The 17462-nt window shown below is 40.7% G+C and overlaps 1 protein-coding gene across 1 annotated transcript in view; it reads right to left on the bottom strand.

Annotated features, from left to right (window-relative positions):
- The window catches only part of LRATD2 (LRAT domain containing 2), a 112528-nt gene that overhangs the window by 28803 nt on the left and 66263 nt on the right, over positions 1-17462 (bottom strand). The gene's annotated exons all lie outside the window — the stretch shown is intronic.

Genomic DNA, 17462 nt, shown 5'->3' with positions numbered 1-17462 from the left:
GGTGGAGGAGGGGCTGGGGTCTGCACTGACCCTGTGGCACACCACGGATTCAGGTGTGTGACTGCACGCTCATTATGGTGGGTCCTAGCACTGGACACTGTTGGATTTGCACTGGTGGTTTCTGGGGCTCAGAACCTGAGGAACACCAGAGTAGATGGCTGACTTTCCTGCAGCTAAGGCGGAAACAAAGGCAGTGACAACAAAGAGTACTTTCTAAGCCCACATAACACGTGACAGACAACACCACAGAGGCCACTTCCCAGTGGACATGTCCTGAGGAGGTACACTCAGTGAATCTTCTTCCCAGTTGAAGTGCTCCAACTCTGCCTGCCACACACCACAGCTCAGAAACGGGTCTAGAAGCCTCTATGCCAGCAACTGGGGAGCAGACCTGGCCCTTGTCAAGGCTGTGACAACCACAGAACAAAAAAGGAGGCCCTACTCCACAACAACAATCAGGGCAGGCTCTGATCATCACACCACCAACCACACCCCCAGTCAGAGGGAAAACAGCCAAAACACATGGAAGGAAGACGTGGCAACCATCCATGCTAAGAACAGCCCTTGCAACAAAACTATTAGATGCGCACAGCCTACACAGGAATGCTCCCACTTTAAATAAAAACAATCAAACAAAAAATAAAAAAGCCCTTCAAGACCACAGTAGATAACTGATACTCCTAAATTCATACGCCAGAGAAATGTAAGTAAAATGAAGAAGCAGAGGAACCACTCCCAATTAAAAGGACAAGAGAAGTCCCCTAAAGAATGAACAATGAGATAGACCTTGACAATCTACTAGATCATGTCATCAAAAAGGGGGTGATAAAAGCACTGAAGGAAATAAGAGAGACTATGAATAGAGACAGAGAATACTATAAAAAGGAAATAGAAACTATAAAGAGGAGCCAATTAAAAACAGAAAACTCAATGGCTGAGATAAGAGCCAAGCTAATGGCAGTCAAAAGCAGACTAGATAATGCAGAGGAATGAATAAGAGACTTAGAAGACAGGAAAACAGAAGTCACCTAATCAGAACAGCAGATAGAAAAGCAAGTAAAAACCAATGAAAGCAATATAAGGGACCTATGGGATAATATAAAGCATGCCAACCTATGCATAATGAGGGGTCCAGAAGGAGAAGAAAGAGCAAAGGGGATTGAAAAGGTATTTGAAGAAATCATAACTGAAAGATTTCCAAACCTAAAGAAGGAAACAGATATCCAAGTTCAGGAAGTACAGAGGGTCCCAAACAAGAACTCAAACAGACCTACACCAAGACATATTATAATTAAGATGGACAAATTTTAAGATAAAGAACAGATTCTAAAAACAGCAAGAGAAAAAAAAAGTTAGTTATAAGGGAACTCCCATAAGGCTTTCAGCTGATTTCTCTACACAGACACTGCTAGAAAGAAGGAAGTGGCAAGATATATTCAAAGTCCTGAATGAGAAAAAGCTGCAACCTAGGATACGCTATCCACCAAGACTATACTTTAGAGTAGAAGGAGAGATAAAGAATTTCACAGACAAGCAAAAACTAAAAGAATTCAGCAATACTAAACCTATCCTAAAGGAAATATTGAAAGGTCTACTCTAAATAGAAAAGAAGCAGGAAGCTATAGAAATGAGAAAACCATAATTGGAAATGCGATAACTATGATGAGTTGCAAGAGAATAATCATGAAGATGTAAAAAAAAAAAAAAGGCATCAAAATAATAAAAGGTGGGAGAGGGGAGCAAGAAAATATAGATATAGATTTCTCTTTCACTCTTTTTTCTTTTTTATTTTTTTTTAATTCTTTTTAGGATGTGTTTGAGCCTATATGACTACCAGTCTAAAGCAAACAAATACAGTAAAGGGTTGACATACTTGAAAAACAGGGTAATCACAAATCAAAAGCATACAACAGAGTCATAAAAAACAAAAAGAAAACAAGCTAATACTAAAGAAAATTAACAAACCAGAAAAATGCCATATGATCTCACTTAAATGTGGAATCTAAAAAAAAAAAAAGAAGAAGAATAAGAACTTATTTTCAAAACAGAAACAGACTCACAGACATAGAAAAGAAACTTATGGTTACTGGGGGTGGGGGGGTGGGAAGGGATAAATTGGGCATTAGAGATTTGCAGATACTAACTAATATATATAAAATAGATAAACAAGTTCATACTGTACAGCACAGGGAACTATATTCAATATCTTGTAGTAACTTATGGTGAAAATGAATATATGTATGTTCATGTATGACTGAAGCATTATGCTGTATACCAGAAATAGACACAACATTGTAAACTGACTATGCTTCAATTGTATATACTATACATATATAAATTCTTTCATGTTGACTGAATTCAATTCCTTGGGTTGTAGGACTGAGGTCCCCATTTTCGTGCTGGTTGTCAGCAAGCTACCACTCCTAGCATCTCAAGGCTGCTCTTATGTCCTTGCCCTGTGGCTCCCTCTATCTCAGCAACCTCCCTTACACCAAATTCTATTCCTCTGACTTCCTTTTCCATTACTAGCTAAAGAAAATTCTGTTTTTAAAGTGATTAGATTAGATCCACCAGAACAATAATTTTCTTGATTTACCCAAAGTGAACTGATTAGTAACCTTAACTACACCACAAAAAACCCTCTACTATAAAATGTAACATAACCATGAGTGTGATCTCTTATCGTATTTGCACTCTTGGGGATTAGGGCTGGACATCTGGGGAAGAAGGCATTTTAGAATTCTGCCTACCATAGATCATAAACCCATTGGAGGATATCTTTGAATATGTACACTATGTTTCTCCTCATTAAGATTTGAAGATCACATTTATATACATTCAATGCCTAGCACCATTCCTTAAACACAGCAGGTGCTTAATATGGGTTTGCTAAATGGAGACATGAGGCTAAGGGGGGTGGGGGACATCTGCTTTGAAATCTCAGCTTTCATAAAGAAAATAAGGGCAGAAAGTTTGTTGTTGTTGTTGTTGTTAATAATTGTATATGCACTTTGCCTTCTGTCATCTAGCAAAATACCCAACATGTAGTGAGCCTGCAAGAAATAATGTTGAATGAATATGTGAATAAAGGAATGAATGAATAAATGGAAGAATTTTTCACCTAGGCTTAACTAATAATCTCTGACATCTGTGCATTGTCTAAGGTTGTTTTTTTTGTTTTTTTGTTTTTTGTTTTTTGGAAAAGAAAATGTTGGGAAAAGCTCAATAGTAAGAGTTTGGTTTTGATTTTTTTAAGTTTCCTCAAGGATTTAGTGTACTGTGATCTAGGTACATTGAACAATGCTGTTCCCCTCAGCAGAGAGGTGCCAATACTTCCAGGCTAGAAGGAGATTTGCATAGATCAAATGGTAGTTCCGCCTAAGGCATTAGAGGGCACCTGAAAAACGGCCAATTCCGAAAGCCATCTCTTTAAAAGAATTTAAGAGCCTCACCAGTCTGCTAAGGAATTTAGCTGCACAGGGCACCATAATAGGCTAGATTCTAGCTCAGCTAAAAAGTAAATGACTCTTACCAAACAAAGCACACACACACACACACAAAATCTTCCATCACCCATCCACAAAAATGACAAAGCCTCCACACTGCTCTGAAGCTTCTTTCTTGAAAGCCAGATTGACAGATATTGGATTGAAGGGAGGCAGCTTAATATCAAAGATGAGAGCTGGCAATGCAGCAGGAAAATACAGTCCACCTTGCCGTAGAGAAATCAATGTTCTGCTCCGAGTCTGCATTAGTGACTGGGTATTATTTAAAAATAAAAACCTGCAAGTGTATTGGTTACACCTTCATCAGGCTATCTCTCCAGAGGATTCTGTTATGATTCTTCTGTTTCCTAAGTTGCACAAAACAATTTCCCATTCACCATATCCTAGCATATTCCATTTAATAATCCAAAGTGATTCACATAATGGGTTTACACAAGTTAACTAAATATATATATAAGTAAATACTTGCTAAAGTTTGGACACACTTAAGAAATACAAAGGTTGAAGTGGAGGATGGGAGCAAGGTGTATATTTGTTATAAGTTAAAGAACAAAATATATTAATACTATCTAATAATGATAATAGCACTTGCTACATTGCACTATATTTGTATTAACTCATTTACTCCTCATAGAAACTCTATAATGTAGGTACATTATTATTATCATCTCCCACTTACCGATGGAATTATGGTACAGAGAGGTCAAACAGAGCTGGGCATTGAACTCAGAAAGATTTAATTATTAGACTCTGCTACTGCTAATACACTCAGTGGTGGGTCTTCTACACTTTACATCCATTTCACTATCATGTGACTAGGTTCTGACTCCTGCTGCTGGGTAGCTCTGGATACTTTCCTCCATTTCTCTAAGCCTCGGTTTCCACATCTGTTAAACGGGGCTAAAAATAGAGCCGAGCTCTCAGGAATGATTACAGTGAGGATTATTGACTTCTTCATTCAAAAGACATTCAGTAACCGCTTACTATGTGCCAGGCACTTCCCTGAACAATAAATAGAACAGACAAACCCATGCCCTCAGAAAGCATACCTTCTAGAGTGGAGAGCAGACAATAAACAAAAATACAGCAAAACCATACAGACTTTACAGCCACTAAAGCAGCAGTGAATGGACCTCTTCACTGGGCTGATCAGGTGTGAGCCCTTGGGATGGAAAAGCCATTGAAATATGTTGACATATCATAGAGGTAATGCTCTCACATGCATTATCTGTTTGCTCAGTACAAGCTTAGAAAAGCTAAGTTTCCACCCCAGGAAATCACATCTAGTGACTGATAGAGGTTGGGTTTTAATGCGAGTTTGTCTGGGGAAACCCCCAGAGACAGTGGTCTTTCTAATGTAGATGTTCGATAAATGATCATCTTCCGAGCTGCCTGCAACTGCAGAATCCTCATCTCGTCCTTAGGTTTTACACTGTGGTTGGCTTTATCACACCAAGCCAAGAAAAAGTTGGCAGAGACAGCGGCTTAACTTTCAGGTACCAACTGCATAAAAGGTTCTGTCGCAAGAACTCACTTCGGTGCAGGGCATTTGTCTCTCCAAGAGCTGTTCAGGGCCATCCACTGGATGAGGACCAGGAGGTATCTTCCCAGGAAGGAGGGGCTGATGGGATTTTTTCAGGAAGATGTCAGCCTGTATCATCAGAACCCAGAGTTTTTTCACTCAGTAGCTGGGTGATCTTAGAAAGTTACTTCACTTCTTTATTCCTGGTTTCTCGTCTGCAAAATGGGGCTAATAGTAGTACCTATTTTACAGAGTGGTCATGAGTTTTGGGGCATCTCCACTTGAAAGCTTGAATAGACATCTCAGATTAAACAAATCCAAATTAAACACGATGATTCTGATTTCCACCTCAAACTACTCCTACCCTAGCCTTCTCCATTTCAGTAAATGACAATTCCATTCTTCAAGGGGCTCAGTTTAAAAACAAGCAAACAAAAAGGTCAACTTGCTTGATTCTTCCCCTCTACCTCATATGCATTCACAAAATTCTGTTACCTCAACCTTGGAAAACATGTCCAGAATCCAACCACCTCTCACCTTTAACCGCTGGAACCCATGTTTAAGTCACTACACTCTCTCACTGGATTGTTGCCATGACTACCTAATGGTCTGTCTGTTTCTGTCCTCGGCCCTCAGTGGTGGATTCTCAACGCAGTGGTCAGCAAGGTCCTTTAGAAACATAAATTAGCTCTTGCCACTCCTTAGCCCAAACATCTGCCATGGCTTCCCTTCTCACTCAGAGTAAAGCCAAATCCTTGCACTCGTCTACAAACCCTGCACAATGTCCCTCCCCTATCCTTCTAAACCCGGGCCCCCTCCCGCACTCTCCTCAGGTCACAGTGGTCTCTTTGCTGGGTTGGGTTTTTTTCCTTGCCTGGGTCCTTTCCTCTCACAGTTCCCTCTGCCTGGAAGTAACTCTCCTCCCAGGTATCTTCAGGAGTGCCCCCTCACTCCTTCAAGGCTTTCTCCAAAGTCACCTCTTAGGCAAGGTCTTCCCTAAACACTCTATTTAAATGTTCAATCCCCCGCCCTGCAGCCAACCACACATACACACATACACACGCACACACACTCACACACACATTTCCGATCCTTTTCCCCTGTTTTTTTTTTTCCCTCCATAGTTTAAAGCCCTCACCACCTTCTAAGATAACTGATAAATATTTACTTTTTAAATGGTTGATTTCTCCTCACTGCAATGTAAATTCCATGAAGGTAGACATTTCGTCTCTTTTGTTCAGTTGTATCTCTGTCACCCGGAACAGGGTTTCTCAACCTCAGCACGGTTGACATTTCGAACAGGGTAGTTCTTTGTTGTAAGAGCTGTCCTGTGTATTGCAGGGTGGTCAGCAGCATTCCCGGCCTCTGCCCATCAGATGCCAGTAGCACTACCCCAGTTATAACAAGCACAATGTCTCCAAATATTGCCCAGTGTCCCCTGGAAGGCAACATCTCTCCCACTTGAGTATCACTGGCCTAAAGCAATGCCTAATACAAAGCAGATGCTAAGTATTTATTGAAAGAATAAATCAATGTTAAATGAATGAATGTCTTAAGCACATAGAACAGTGCCTGGCACATAGTAAGTACTCAAGGAACGTTAATTATGACCAGTGTGCTATTTAATTATTGTTGCCATGTTGTTGTCTACATCTAGAATAAACCATAGAGACACTCAATCTGTATCATGTGGAGCCCTGGAATTTCATACAGATTTCATTTTTTAAAATATATTTGGATTATGTTAAGTACTGCAGTACAAAACCTGACACAGACAAGTGTGAACACATTGGATACCACCAATTCATTAGCTTGTGTTGCCGCGTTAACTCGCTTCTGTGCAGACCTCGGAATACATCATCTTCTGCCATCTCTGTGAATATATTTTAACTTCTTATAAATGTGTCGCTGATTCGGAAGCCTGTAGTTTGGCACTGGTGTTTATTTTTACTCCTGTCTATTCCTGTTGGCTCATGTAAAACCGTTCAAGCAAGCACTCTACGGTAGAGTTGTATCAACCATACATTGATTTAATCTCCCCAAATTCAACTGTACAAGCTTAGCCAAAAAATAAAGAGAGAAAGCATAATTTCCATTCAACATAGGCCCTGAAATGCAAGCCAATTACTTCATCTGGTGCTCAACTAAAGCAACAGCAATCTGTTCTACCCTGGAGGAACAATTGGCTGTTCCTCCCAGAAAGCCATATTTCCAGTGGAAAGATAGCACATTATACACAAAACCAATATACCATTTTTATGGGAGATTTAGGATATTTTTCATGGGCTATTTTGACCGTGTATGTTTTTAGCCCTTTCTAATCTTCAGTCTCAAAATCCAAAAAAAGTTTTTGAAAAACAGCATTTTGGAGTAACTCATTTGGCAGCAAATTCTGTAAGGTTATTTATGGTCAATGTTCTTCCAGTGTTTGATTATGATGGGCTGCCCCAGACCCCCGCTGAAGGTGTTAAGTAAGGGAGAACACACACATCTTATTACCTTTAAGAAATATGAAAATTCTGAGTTTCAGAGCACATCTGACCACACAGTTCAGAAGAGAGACTGTGGGCCGTTAACTGGTTTTCCAGCTCAGTTGCTGCTTCTTTTCCTTGATGCCTGAGTACGATGTGACCCGATAGTCTAGCAGTACCACTGTCCTACATCTCGCCAAAAAATGCTCCCTGCTTGTATCTCTCCTGCCAAACGAATAAGCATGAATGGAAAGCATATGAAGCATGTAGCTAGCTTTTGTGCTAAATGTAAATCTAAGGTACTTATTGCCTCATTTTTATATTTACAATGTCAGATTAAAATAACCCACACAATACAATCCACACAAACCACTAATCACAGACTGACTGTACTAAGCACAAAGACTTACTTATTATTAAGATAATTATAATCATATTGCCACAACTGGTGGTTCATCTTTGAAACCAAATTTCCTACCAGTGCCCCTTCACTCTTCAGCAATTGTTTGTTTGAGGACCATCCTGCAATTACAAGGCAAATTCTTAAAAACTGTCTCGTCTGCTCACACATGTGTTATCTTATATGCTCAATGCAGACTTTATCAAAATTGGTAAGCCTTCAACTAGACTGATCAAATGAAAAAGAGAGGACAGAAATGACCAATAGCAGAAATGCAAGAAGGGACATCATTACAGCTCCAATAGACATGAAAAGGATAGGAAGGGAATATTTTAAACAACTTTATTCCAGTAAATGTGATGATAAATGAACCGATTCCTTGAAAGACACAAACTCCTCGAGCTAAATAATAATAAAACAGAATTTGGTAACTTGCGTGGTCTATTATCCATTAAAGAAGTTGAATTCCAAGTTGCATCCTTACCAGTTGGCCCAGATGGTTTCACTTTTGAACTCTATTAAACGTTGAAGAAAGAATGCAAAGGAGAAACAGAGCTATTTTGGGGGTGGGCGGAAATAATCTATATCTCAGTTGTGGCACAAGTACATAAGGTGTAACATTTTTCAAAGCCCTTTAAACTATACACCTAAAATAAGGGGTAAATTTTACTATATGTAGAGTATACCTCAGCAAACCCGGATAAAGACAAAGGAAGAAAGGAAAAGGGGTAATTACCTAGGAAAGCAGAACGCAGGCTGAGTCTGAAATAGCAAAAATCAGCATAGGGAGCGCTCAGGTGACAAGTCTGAAGAGTATTCTCAGGCAATGAAGTCTAGACAGAGTGGTGGGAATCGCATTAGATTGAGCAGACGTCCTAACCACGAGCACAAGCTCCATCTGGAGCCACCGCAAGATCCTGCCTGCAACTCTGTGTCGGACAGGCTCAAGAAGAGCACAAAATCAACCTGACTGCCACAGCTTTCTCTCTGATGGTGAAATATTTCTCTTCCTCCTCCATGGCTCCTATGAGAGGTGCATGTGTCTATGCAGTGAGTGGTTCTCACAGAATAGGGAGGTCACCTACATGTCACAGTGTCACCAGATAATGCCTTCCCTTGGGAAATAACCTGCAACTCCCAAATGTGAAAAGGATCTTGTTGGTCTAACAAAAGAGCACGAAAAGGAATTAAAATAAATTCCTTAGGTAAAAGTGAAAAATACACAAATGTAAAGAATTTTGTTTGTCTCCCTTTCATTTCCAGGTCGCAAGATCTTATTACATCTTGGAAGAGTCACCGGTAGATCTAATCATCATTTTTCTTTTTCTTTTTTAAATTTATTATTTTTAAGCTTTTTTGGTGGGTAGGAAAGTTACTAGGTTTATTTATGTATTGATGTATTTATTTGATTGGGGCACTGGGGATTGAACCCAGGACCTTGTGCACACTAAACACGCGTTCTATCACTGAGCTATATCTTCCTCCCCGATTTGTCATTCTTATTTTGTTGCACTTTGTGACTGTTATGGGCTGAATTGTGCCCCCCAACCCCCAAATTCATATGTTGAAGTTCTAACCCCTAGTACTTCAGAATGCGACTACAGTTGGAGCTAGGGTCTTTAGGTAGATAATCAAGGTTAAATGAGGTCACTAGGGTAGACCCTAATCCAATCTGCCTGGTGCCCTTATAAGGAGAGGAGATTAGAACACACACACACAAAGGGAAGACCATGTGAAGACAGAAAGAGGGAAAACAGTTATGTGCAGGTCAAGGATAAAGGTATTCAGGAAAAGTCAGCCCTGCAGACACCTGAACTCTGGTCTAGAATCGAGAAAAAATAAATTTCTGTTGTTTAAGCCACTTAGTCGGTGGTGTTTCATTATGGCAGCCCTAGCAGACTCATGTAAATTCGGCCCTCCGTATTCATGAGTTCCCCATCTGCAGATTCAACCAACTATGGACAGAAGATGTAAGAGAAAAAAATTCCATAAAGTTCCAAAAATCACAACTTGAGTTTACTGAGTACTGGCAACTATTTACATTGTATTTACAACTATTTACATAGCATTTACATTTTATTAGGTATTAGAAGTAATCTAGAGGTGATTTAAAGTATATGGGAGGATTGCTTAGGTTATATGCAAGGACTACACCATGTTATATAAGGGACTTGAGCATCCTCAGATTTTGCTGCCCGGGGTGGGTGGGGGAGCCCTGGAACCAATACCCCTTGGATACCGAGAGATGGCTCTAGTGCCTTTCACTGTAGTGTGTGCATAATAAGTACAGGTAAAAGTCTGGATTATGAAGCTGCAAACTCTGCCTTGCTGGAGCCTTTACAGGAAAGGCAGAGAATTCCAAATAAGCTTGTCCCAAATTGAGCTTAACCAAGCTGGACACCAACTTCAGTCTTCAAGTTCGTTCTAGCAACTCTAAAATGCAATTGTAGTGTGAGCCTTTGCCATGTGACTTCCTGATGGCATGTGCTCCTTGCTGGCGCCCAAATTTGGAAATAACAAAATAGGCTTTGGTTAATTATATATTTTTCAACCTGAACAAATTTTATTCCTGAAGCCAGCCCAGCCTTTGCTTATTTGCTACCCCAAATGCGACAGTGAGCTATGTCGGGTGACAGAGCAATCTTTGCATCCAAAAAATTACAACAATAATTTAAGAATCCTGAAAAGAAGGAGGAAAAGGAGGACAAGTGAGGATATTTATTTTCAACTAACACAGACTGAGCGTGTTCTCTGTACCAGCCACTGTCAGAACTAAGAGACAGGCAGCAGTGCCTCTCCATCAAGAAGCACACAGCCTGGGAGCCCATATGTCCTCTAAAAAGTCTATTTTCCAACATAGTGATTCACAGCAAGGACTTTAAAACCAGAATGTCCTGGGTTTGAATTCTGGCATCATCACTTATTGCTGTTTCATTGGTTAAGTTTTTAATCTCTCAGTTTCCTCATTTGTAAGATGGTAGTTTTATTACTGTTTGGAAGATGTTTATTAATTGTCATCATTTATGTTCAATAGAAACTGCTATCATTGTACAAATGTTATTGTTTTTTTTAACATTTTTTATTGATTTATAATCATTTTACAATGTTGTGCAAATGTTATTGTTTTTAATCCCTAAAATGCCTCTGTGAAGTCAAGGGAAGGTATTGTCACATCCGTTTTATGTGTAAGGAAATTGAGTCTAAAGAGGTGAGATGACTTGCCCACGGCCACACAGGAAGACAGTCTTAGACTCAATTCCAGGTCTCCAAGTTCACAATGCTATGCTCCTTCCCCTCGGTACCCTGCCTTCTGCCGCACTGAACGTGATCTGGAAGGCCTCTGGTTGCTGTAGGCAAAGATTTATTTCAAAAATCCATCTTCCTGCAAGTTAAAATCAACAACCCATAAACCAGGCAGATTCCAACCATGACACACGTATGCAAGTCTACTAAATGCCTTTTTGTGAGGACGACTGATATCAACAATGATGATCTTCACAAGAAATTCTTGCACATCCCCTGGGGCTTCCTGCCAGGAATCAGGTCATTTTAAAGAGCTCATTTAATACATCTATGCTTTGAAAGGCAACTGCCATTGGCACGCTCAGAAGCACACGATCACAAGGCAGCCCACTCCCTGAGCTTTGGCTGCTGAAGGCAAGGACCATTAACTGGCCTCCCAGCTCTTTATTACAGAATTCTCCCAGCGTGGGATCTGAGTGATCTTAGGGTCAAAGGTCATTTGCCTGGGGTGTGCTCTCTGATGTAGAAATGTCTGGGCCTGGCCCTTGGATGGTAAAGCAATATTACTCAGTCTTTCTCAAATGCAATCTGCAGTTAAAATATATACACACACACACACACACACACACACATACGTACATATCATAGCCCAATTACAGGTGAGTTTGAAAACAGTGGGTAGACAAATCAGTTTAGTAAGAGCAGCTAACACTTTAAAAATTAATTGTAATCGAATGGAATAGAATAGAATGCATTGCATGTAGTTTTATTACGTATCTATCACTTATCACTTATCAGTTTATCTATGAACTGGGACATCATGTTTAATTTATTTCTTACTGAGCATCACAGTCAAAACTGTTTGAAAAACCCCAGCTTAGAGCAATGCCAACAGAAGGGGGCTGGCGGTGTTGGGGATTTGAAGGACAAGCCATAATATGGTTTGGGAAGATAAGGGGATTCGACCCCTCTTCTGACTGGGTTTTTTCAATGGCTCCTCATCCTCATTGCCCAGAATCCCTTTTCCTTGCTTGGCACACACACACCATATATGCACGATCCGTTTATTGATATCTCCAGCCTCATGACTGGCCACTGTCATCACCATCTCACCCTATACTGCAGCCACACCAAACTATCTGCCATTTGGGTAACAATCCAATCTTCCTCACCCCTACAGGCTTCTGCTGCCTAGAATTCCTGTTCTCACTCTGCCTTTGCCTTGGTAACTCCTACTCATGCTCTCAATTGTTCAGCTGAATTACCACCAACCTCCTCCAGGAAGCTTTTGTGCATCACTCAGCATCCATTCATTCAGCATTTAACAAATATTCACAAGACACAGATCTAGGTACTGGAGATACTGTGGTCAACAGGAGAGAGGCCTCTGCCCTCCTGGAGGTTACATCCAGTGGGTGGACGGATGATAAATAAACAAATAAATACGTAATACAATGAAGAAAATTGAAAAAAAAAAAAAAAGAAGTACAATAGAGAGATGGAAGAAGTCTTCACTAAAGGGGGAACTTTGAGCAGAAAACTGAGTTAGGCTGCAGAGTAAGCCATGAGCATGTTTTGGGGAAGCATATTTCAGAAACAAGGGAACAGCAAGTGCAGACTGTGACGTGAAAACAGGTTTGGTGTTGTTCCCTGGTTGACCAGGCAGAGCTAGTTACTCCTCCTCTAGGCAACTAAGCACCTTCTGTATATTTGTATTACATTGAGTTTTAATGTTCTTTGTTTTTTCTTCTTAAATATAAGCTTTCTGATAACATCTGGGAACTAACTAAACATGGTTCCCTCTACATATTTGAGTGGGTGAAAAATGAAATCAATAGATGAATGAGGAGATGACTGACAGAATGAACAAATGAGTGAAGCTTTTCCCCTCCCTTCTTAAGATCCTCTGGAATGAGACAAGTATCTGTAACCAGAAAGAGCAACGGAGAAGATAAAGTTCATCCTTAATAATATAGAACAAGGAAATTGATACCCAAAGAAGAAAAGTCACTGCCAAGGGGCTCACTAGACATTAGTGAGAGAGTCAGGGCTAAATTCCAGGTGTCTTGAGACATTCAGGTCTGGACGAGTGATCTTTGTGTTAGGCCTGCAGCTACGTCCTGAAGGGAAGAGAGCAGAGGAAGAGACCCGGCTGTCTGTGCTCAGCCTTCGGGCAGCAGGAGGACTCTGCAAAATGTACCCTTTGAAAAGGAAACTCTGGAAAGGAGAAAAAGAAGCAAACTTTCCCTAGAACTACCTCGGCTGACATAAGAAAAACCAAAAGAAGACCTGGGTAGATTGGTCATTTCTGTAAAAAAAAAATGTGCCACATTAGGTTGAACTGTCCAAACTCATTAGTCTGAAAAATAAGTAGCCTTTCAAAATATACATAGTTGTGCTAAGTCAGGGTTTAGAAATCCCTCTTGGCTCTGCAAATATTCAGTCTTGTAAAAAAAAAAAGGTGCCGTTGCCCCTGAACATGTTTTCAACTGTCTAGGAAATGGATCCAAAATAACAGAGGTAGAAGGAAGAAAGAAACTACTCCAAAATCCTTGCTTTATGATGGAGATGAGGCGGGTGGCTCAGCGGTCTGCTCAAGTCGTGCCTGGAACCCAGGCCTGTTCCCTCCGGAGTCAGGACCCTTCATCCCATCCTAATGCCTTGAGCTTGCCCATTGCAAATTATTCACCTTCTTCAGTTCTGTAAGAGGACACTCCCACACCCCCCGCCCCGGTAGCAGATTGGGGATCTATGAAGATCATTGAAGAGTGCTGAATGCTATTGGCTTTCTCTCAGATTCCAGGATGTCAGAAGAAAGGCTGCAATATTATCATGTCAAATCAAGTGTCAGATAGAAAGAGTTGCTGGGAATCTTAAACCCAAGAACCCCTTCCTATCTTGCTCTGCTTCTCTTTGAATCCCTGTACTTCCAATAAGGCTTAATGAGATCCGATCTCAGAAATACCCATTTTTCTCAGCACAGCTTATATTGAGAGGAGATTTGGAGATTCCTCCCAAATAATGGTAGTATGCCTGGGAAAGTTCTTTGCTTCTTACATTTCTTAACCGATAGTCAAGAGATGCCATATTGTATATTTTTTAAACAAACTTTTTATTTTAGAATATTTTCAGGTATACTTTTTGTTCAAAGATAATACAGAAAGTTCCCACCTATCTGTCGCCCAATTTCCCCTCTTGTTAACATAATCAAGGTACATTTGTCCCGATTAAAGAACCAAGATTGGTAATCACTATTAATTAAACTCCCTATTTTACTTGGATGGCATTAATTTTTACCTAATATCCTTTTTCTGTTCCAGGAGCACATGTTACATTTAGTCATCTGGTCTCCTTCTCTCAACAGTTTCCCCTGACTTTGTTTTTCATGACCTTGACCGTTTTGAGGACTACTGGTCAGAGACGCCACGCACTGTCCTTCAGTTTGGGTTTTTCTTACATCTTTTTCACAGTGAGACAGGTATTTGGGGCTTGGAGGAGGAAGACAACAGAGTCAGAGTGCCATTCTCATCACATCATGTCAAAGGTACATGCAACCAACATTAGTGTCACTAGCGATCACCTCGATCACCCAGCTGAGAACTGGATTCGATAAAAATGACACAACTTTAAAATCATGTGTCAAAAATCACCTCATCTGCCAATACTCCTCTCACTACACTTTCCAGGAGGACATGGGCAAAACGTTCCAGCGTCTTCTTGTTCATACTGCTGCTTCTGCCTGGAACACACTTTCCCCTTTTGACTTGGCTCATCCCCACTCATCCATCACTACTCTGCTCTGATGTTACTTACACTCCATCTGGGTCCCCAGGGCACCCCTCCTCTTTGTTCCCACGGCACCCAGCTCTGACCGCTGGCAGGCTGCCTCACAGAAGCTTACTCTCTACCCCCTCCCTCTCGTCTGTGAGCTCCTGAGCAACACGACCCTGTACTGTATGTATTTTTATCTTTCACATCTAGCACATAGAAGGAACTCAAGAAATGCTCATTGAATAGATGAACAAAGAGTAAATCTGAGCCTTACAACACTGTCCATTGATATTATCTCCATTTTAAAAATAGGAATCTGAGGCTCGGGATACTGGATAACATCCCTAAGGTCACACAGCTAGTAAGGAAGAGCCAGGACTCAGTCCTAGGTCCTTTGACTACGTCCTTCTTGTCAGCTTCAGTGCTGATATACTAAGAATCTGAAACCCCGGGGTCTGCCTGCTGCCTGGTGAGGTACATAAATCCCTCAGTATCTGCAGGTTGTTATCATGCTGTCTCACCTCTTCTCCTAGGTTCAACTGGTACCCTTTGGGTCTTGACTACAGTGTTCTGGCTTAGTTTAATGTATTTGGTATTGAGCTTTAACTGTAACAGCCCCATCCTGTTTCCTAAAATATGATGCAAGGTCCCCAGGGGACTCCAGGAGCTTATCTTTTTTCAAAGCGACTTTATTTTAAGAGTGTGCCTAGTGTTGGAAGACAAAATGTGATCATTTACCTTATTTGCACTCTCTGCTTGTGATGTATTTCCTAAAGAAGCAATGGTTAGTCCTGATTTGGAGATTACCAAGAGTCTCAGTTCATAAGGATGACCACATTTTGAACTGATCTCCTGTTTTATAGAAGATGACATGGAGATCCAGGAAGTTAATCACCTGCTGAAGGTCCCTCAGCCAGATGGGGATGAGGCCATGTCCTGAATATCCTCTCAGTATCCTTTCTCTCCATCACTTAGTCTCCACTAGAGTTGGCTGAATGCTATGTAAGTACATAAATTCCCCCAAGGAATAGGATGAAATCTTGGAGTTCCTGAAGACAGAATAAAGGAAATATGGGCCACAAGTATACCTATTCTCCCACCTCTTCTGTGTCCTCCTTTTGCTTTTTCCTTTTTTTTTTTCCGTCTTCCCTCTACTTGAGCAAGTAGGTTACATTAAGAAAGAGAGAGAAGTAGGCAGAGTTCCAAACTAATTATAACATCTAAACTTAACCTACAGCTAAACAAACATATGTTCGATTTTCTAGACAAGTTCCAATTTCAAGTATTCTGTTCACTCTCCCTTAAGAATTTCTCATGGTGTTGTATTCAAAATGGGAACCTCGCCACTCACAGCAAAGGTAGGTAGTGCTGCTGAAGGTTGTGCCAGAGACATCTCACCTGAATGGCAGCGTGATTAGAGTTTTCCTTCTTGGCATTCCACATCTTTTTTTGTTTTCTCAGCCAAAGTCCTAGGATACCAATTTCCCTGTAACCGTTGGTTAAGCATCCTATTCATTCCTACCCAAGGACATCCCTGCCGAACAGCAGTCTTCAAACTACTGCACTCTCCCTCTCCGCTTTCTGTTGTATGGCTTCCAAGCTAAGAATGGTTTTTGCATTTCTTAAGAGATTGAATATAAATAAATGAACAGTACAGAGTAATAATATTTCTTGACATATGAAAAGTATATGAAATTCAAATTCAATGTCCATAAATAAAACTTTGAGTCTCGTCAAGTAAAAACTTGTTGAAGTTCATTTTCTCTTTTTTACCTATGTAACAGCCTGTTTTGCCTCTTGGCTCACAAAGCCCAAAATATGTACTACCTGGCTCTTTGCATAAAACATTTGCCTCCCTCCCTCTGTCACAGAGAAAGATTGTAATGCCATGGTTAAAAGCTCAGGTCTTAGAATCAAGCCGACTTGGGTGGAATTCCCAACGGTGGTGATTCAGAGCTGGTGACTTTGGGCAGGTGACATACGTCTTGAAAGCTTGGTCATCTGTTACATGGGGGGCAAATGGCACCTGCTCTGTTAGAAGAGCATGACGATTACGTGAGGTGACGCCCGTGAGGCCCGCTGGCCCACGCGTGGCACAGAACACTCAGTGGGTGTTCGTTATCAGCAGCGTCCACATCTGCATCTCCTTATCTTTGTCATTATCATGAGAGCAACTCTTCTGAAGCTCAGTTATGAAACTCCAAATCTCTCTAAAGCAAGTCCTCTATAGGAAAAGTGATTCTCAGAAGAAGGCACATAACAGGAAAGCCTGCAAAACTCCCTTTCAGCCTGAGGAAGTTCTGATAACAGGGAGCTGCATATGGGACTCTTAGTTAGATGTTGACCTAATTAAGTGTGTGCACATTACAGAGTCTACAAGGCTCAATCCTCACAGGGGAGGCATTTTCAAATTAATATAGTTACTTATTACACCAAATAAATCTTTAATTGTTAAAATAAGTGTATGATGGAGTTGGGAAATTGGCCAGCAGTGGCAGAAAAGGATGCGTAGCTAATCTTTTATAAATAAAGCAGTCTTCCCTTAGCTC

The sequence above is a fragment of the Camelus dromedarius genome, chromosome 20 (genome assembly GCF_036321535.1).
Source record: "Camelus dromedarius isolate mCamDro1 chromosome 20, mCamDro1.pat, whole genome shotgun sequence".
In the NCBI taxonomy this organism is placed as follows: domain Eukaryota; kingdom Metazoa; phylum Chordata; class Mammalia; order Artiodactyla; family Camelidae; genus Camelus; species Camelus dromedarius.
Note: the sequence above shows the minus strand (reverse complement) of the source record. Positions and strands in the feature narration are given on the sequence as shown.